Source organism: Anomaloglossus baeobatrachus, chromosome 2, assembly GCF_048569485.1.
Source record: "Anomaloglossus baeobatrachus isolate aAnoBae1 chromosome 2, aAnoBae1.hap1, whole genome shotgun sequence".
In the NCBI taxonomy this organism is placed as follows: Eukaryota; Metazoa; Chordata; class Amphibia; order Anura; family Aromobatidae; genus Anomaloglossus; species Anomaloglossus baeobatrachus.
This window is the reverse complement of record NC_134354.1, coordinates 342,876,844-342,882,350: the sequence shown is the minus strand read 5'-3', so window position 1 is coordinate 342,882,350 and position 5,507 is coordinate 342,876,844. Positions and strand designations below refer to the sequence as shown.

The window sequence follows — 5,507 nt, the reverse complement described above, 5'->3', positions numbered from 1 at the left end:
CATTTTTTGGGGGGGTGTAAAAGAGACACTAAAATGGCCGCCCCCATAGAAGTGCACCAGTTCTAACTGTGTCAGAGAAACAAATGGCGGCTGTAACTGTGTCAGAGAAACAAAATGGCGGCTGTAACTGTGTCAGAGAAACAAAATGGCGGCTGTAACTGTGTCAGAGAAACAAAATGGCGGCTGTAACTGTGTCAGAGAAACAAAATGGCGGCTGTAACTGTGTCAGAGAAACAAAATGGCGGCTGTAACTGTGTCAGAGAAACAAAATGGCGGCTTTAACTGTGTCAGAGAAACAAAATGGTGGCTGTAACTGTCAGAGAAACAAAATGACGGCTGTAACTGTGTCAGAGAAACAAAATGGCGGCTGTAACTGTGTCAGAGAAACAAAATGGCGGCTGTAGCAGAGAGACAAAATAACCAGCAATACTAGATAAGGACACATAAAAGGACGATCGACGCACAAAAGGCAATATGTATACAGATAACAACCAACCACTTTCATGATCCGCAAAAATAATTACTATCTATAAACACAAATACTTTCCATACTATAACAAAAACATGGAACAAGTAACATAAACTTTACGAAAATGACTTACCACGTCCAGAAAATGCAGCCGTCTATGCTATCTATTAATAATCGCAGTTTCGATCCTCACAGCGACACGCTCGGGAACGAATGAGGGATATACAAGTGCAGATGCGGCTTTTATCCGAAAACCAAGCAAGCGGGCACGAATGAATCTGTAATACAGCGACACGCTCGGGAACGAATGAGGGAAGATGCAGCTTTAATCCGAAAACCAAGCAAGCGGGAACAAAGCACGAATGAATCTGGGTGTAGTCACAGGTTTGCTCCTAGAAGACTCAAAAGGGAACAAAGCATGAAGCGATACCCAATCAGAGCGCAATAGTGTTCTCATTGCTAACCAATCGTTGCAGAGAGGGGGCGCGGAAATGGCGACGTAACTACACACTATTGTTCTCAGCGCCAACCAATGGGCGCAGAAGGGGCGTGGAAACGGGGACGCAACAACACGCCTTCGTGCATCTCATTCTAGGTCGTCAACGAAATCGTAAATAGGGTGTCAAACATACAGATTCATGCAGCCCAGCAGGACTCCAACGAGCCAAAAATGGCCCAAGCTGTTCGGCATCGATCAGCGATTTCGCAGCAGGGGGTGAATCGTTGGTACGTGTCAAACGTGACGAGATCGCAATTGAAGTCGTTCTTGCGTCACAGAAACTGTGACGTAGTAACGATCTCGTTGTACGATCTCGTTATGTGTGAAGAGGCCTTTAAGCAGACGTGATGACCACTACACTATGAAACCTTTGAAATCCTGTTGATAGCAAATTACTTCAACAGCGAAAACGGATTGGTTTCACTGGGGATTGAACCCAGGACCTTCTGCGTGTGAAGCAGACGTGATGACCACTAATTGTGAGCAGAATTGTGACTGACAGGGCCTTTTTATTGCTGAAGGAAAGTATTTTTGGTAATGAAACATTTACAATTTTTATTACATATTTTACCAATTTTATTCCTACAAAGGGATATTGCTTAAATTGAAGTTTACATTGAATGTGTTACTTTTTTCTACACAGTTTAGTCGTTTGCTTTTGTATTTATGGGAACTATATATTTTTAAACAAACAGGATTTTTATAATATGGGATTATGTTTTCTGCTAAAATGGACAATAAAAAAGAAACCCAAAATAGTAGTTCTCTTTGTGATGGAAGCCAAAATGACCACCACACTTTAAAACCTGTGATTCTTGCAAAGTAATGGCAATTAGAGACGAAATTTGACTGCCAGGAAAAAAAAAAATTCGTAGTTCTGTTGGTTATGGAAGCTAAAACATCCCGTCATTCGGCAACAAAGCCAAGAACTTCATGTATTGCAGTTGGATAGCGAATTATTTCAACACCAAGAACAGACTGGTTTTTACTGGGGATTAAACCCAGGACCTTCTGCGTGTTAAGCAGACGTGATGACCATTACACTTTGAAACCTGTGAAATCCTGCAAAGCAATGGCAATTGAAAACGAGTTTTGACCGCCAGGGGAAAAAAATTATTAGTTCTGTTGGTGATGGAAGCCAAAACACCCCATCATTCGGCAACAAAGCCAAGAACTTCATATATTGTAGTTTGATAGGGTATTATTTCAACACCAAGAACAGATTGCTTTTACTGGGGATTGAACCAGTGTTAAGCAGACGTGATGACTACTACACTATGAAACCTTCTGGAAAGTTACTATGTATTGGCAAGCAGAGCAGAATTGTAACTGATGGGGCCTTTTTATTGCTGAAGAAAAGTGTTTTTGGTAATGAAACATTTACAATTTTTATTACATATTTTACCAGTTTTATTCCTACAAAGGGATATTGCTTAAATTGAAGATTACATTGAATGTGTTACTTTTTTCTACACAGTTTAATCGTTTGCTTTTGTATTTATGGGAACTATAAATTTTGAAACAAACAGGATTTTTATAATATGGGATTATGTTTTCTGCTAAAATGTTCAATAAAAAAGATTGAACCCAGGACCTTCTGCGTGTGAAGCAGACGTGATGACCACTACACTATGAAACCTGTGAAATCCTGCAAAGCAATGGCAATTGAAAACGAGTTTTGACAGCCAGGGGAAAAAAATTATTAGTTCTGTTGGTGATGGAAGCCAAAACATCCCATCATTTGGCAACAAAGCCAAGAACTTCATATATTGTAGTTTGATAGGGTATTATTTCAACACCAAGAACAGATTGCTTTTACTGGGGATTGAACCAGTGTTAAGCAGATGTGATGACTACTACACTATGAAACCTTCTGGAAAGTTACTGTGTATTGGCAAGCAGAGCAGAATTGTAACTGATGGGGCCTTTTTATTGCTGAAGAAAAGTGTTTTTGGTAATGAAACATTTACAATTTTTATTACATATTTTACCAGTTTTATTCCTACAAAGGGATATTGCTTAAATTGAAGATTACATTGAATGTGTTACTTTTTTCTACACAGTTTAATCGTTTGCTTTTGTATTTATGGGAACTATAAATTTTGAAACAAACAGTATTGTTATAATCTGGGATTATGTTTTCTGCTAAAATGTTCAATAAAAAAGAAACCCAAAATCGTAGTTCTCCTTGTGATAGAAGCCAAAATGTATTGTCATTTGGCAACGAAACCAAGAATTTCATACTTTACAGGTTAATAGGAAATTACTTCAACACCGAAAACAGATTGGTTTCACTGGGTATTGAACCCAGAACGTTCTGCATATGAAGCAGACTTAATGACCACCACACTTTAAAACCTGTGATTCCTGCAAACTAATGGCAATTAGAGACGAAATTTGACTGCCTGGAAAAAAAAAATTCGTAGTTCTGTTGGTTATGGAAGCTAAAACATCCCGTCATTCAGCAACAAAGCCAAGAACTTCATGTATTGCAGTTGGATAGGGTATTATTTCAACACCAAGAACAGACTGGTTTTACTGGGGATTAAACCCAGGACCTTCTGCGTGTTAAGCAGACGTGATTACCACTACACTATAAAACCTGTGAAATCCTGTTGATAGCAAATTACTTCAACAGCGAAAACAGATTGGTTTCACTGGGGATTGAACCCAGGACCTTCTGCGTGTGAAGCAGACGTGATGACCACTACACTATGAAACCTGTGAAATCCTGCAAAGCAATGGAAATTGAAAACGAGTTTTGACCGCCAGGGGAAAAAAATTATTAGTTCTGTTGGTGATGGAAGCCAAAACATCCCATCATTCGGCAACAAAGCCAAGAACTTCATATATTGTAGTTTGATAGGGTATTATTTCAACACCGAGAACAGATTGCTTTTACTGGGCATTGAACCAGTGTTAAGCAGATGTGATGACTACTACACTATGAAACCTTCTGGAAAGTTACTATGTATTGGCAAGCAGAGCAGAATTGTAACTGACGGGGCCTTTTTATTGCTGAAGAAAAGTGTTTTTGGTAATGAAACATTTACAATTTTTATTACATATTTTACCAGTTTTATTCCTACAAAGGGATATTGCTTAAATTGAAGATTACATTGAATGTGTTACTTTTTTCTACACAGTTTAATCGTTTGCTTTTGTATTTATGGGAACTATACATTTTGAAACAAACAGGATTGTTATAATATGGGATTATGTTTTCTGCTAAAATGTTCAATAAAAAAGAAACCCAAAATCGTAGTTCTCCTTGTGATAGAAGCCAAAATGTATTGTCATTTGGCAACGAAACCAAGAATTTCATACTTTACAGGTTGATAGGAAATTACTTCAACACCGAAAACAGATTGGTTTCACTAGGTATTGAACCCAGAACATTCTGCATATGAAGCAGACTTGATGACCACCACACTTTAAAACCTGTGATTCCTGCTAAGTAATGGCAATTAGAGACGAAATTTGACTGCCAGGAAAAAAAAAAAATTCGTAGTTCTGTTGATTATGGAAGCTAAAATATCCCATCATTCGGCAACAAAGCCAAGAACTTCATGTATTGCAGTTGGATAGGGTATTATTTCAACACCAAGAACAGACTGGTTTTACTGGGGATTAAACCCAGGACCTTCTGCGTGTTAAGCAGACGTGATGACCACTACGCTATAAAACCTGTGAAATACTGTTGATTGCAAAATACTTCAACAGCGAAAACAGATTGGTTTCACTGGGGATTGAACCCAGGACCTTCTGCGTGTGAAGCAGACGTGATGACCACTACACTATGAAACCTGTGAAATCCTACAAAGCAATGGAAATTGAAAACGAGTTTTGACCGCCAGGGGAAAAAAATTATTAGTTCTGTTGGTGATGGAAGCCAAAACATCCCATCATTCGGCAACAAAGCCAAGAACTTTATATATTGTAGTTTGATAGGGTATTATTTCAACACCAAGAACAGATTGCTTTTACTGGGGATTGAACCAGTGTTCAGCAGACGTGATGACTACTACACTATGAAACCTTCTGGAAAGTTACTATGTATTGGCAAGCAGAGCAGAATTTTAACTGACGGGGCCTTTTTATTGCTGAAGAAAAGTGTTTTTGGTAATGAAACATTTACAATTTTTATTACATATTTTACCAGTTTTATTCCTACAAAGGGATATTGCTTAAATTGAAGATTACATTGAATGTGTTACTTTTTTCTACATAGTTTAGTCATTTGCTTTTGTATTTATGGGAACTATATATTTTAAAACAAACAGGTTTTTTTATAATATGGGATTATGTTTTCTGCTAAAATGTTCAATAAAAAAGAAACCCAAAATCGTAGTTCTCCTTGTGATAGAAGCCAAAATGTATTGTCATTTGGCAACGAAACCAAGAATTTCATACTTTACAGGTTGATAGGAAATTACTTCAACACCGAAAACAGATTGGTTTAACTGGGTATTGAATCCAGAATGTTCTGCATATGTAGCAGACTTGATGACCACCACACTTTAAAACCTGTGAAATCCT

General features: G+C 37.9%; 2 non-coding genes across 2 annotated transcripts; both read right to left on the bottom strand.

Annotated features, from left to right (window-relative positions):
* Positions 1-3,617: 3,617 nt before the first annotated feature.
* TRNAV-CAC (transfer RNA valine (anticodon CAC)) lies at positions 3,618-3,690 on the bottom strand. Its single transcript has one exon. It is a non-coding gene; the product is annotated as a tRNA-Val (tRNA).
* Positions 3,691-4,702: 1,012 nt separating this feature from the next.
* TRNAV-CAC (transfer RNA valine (anticodon CAC)) lies at positions 4,703-4,775 on the bottom strand. The gene has a single exon. It is a non-coding gene; the product is annotated as a tRNA-Val (tRNA).
* Between the last annotated feature and the right edge of the window lie 732 nt (positions 4,776-5,507).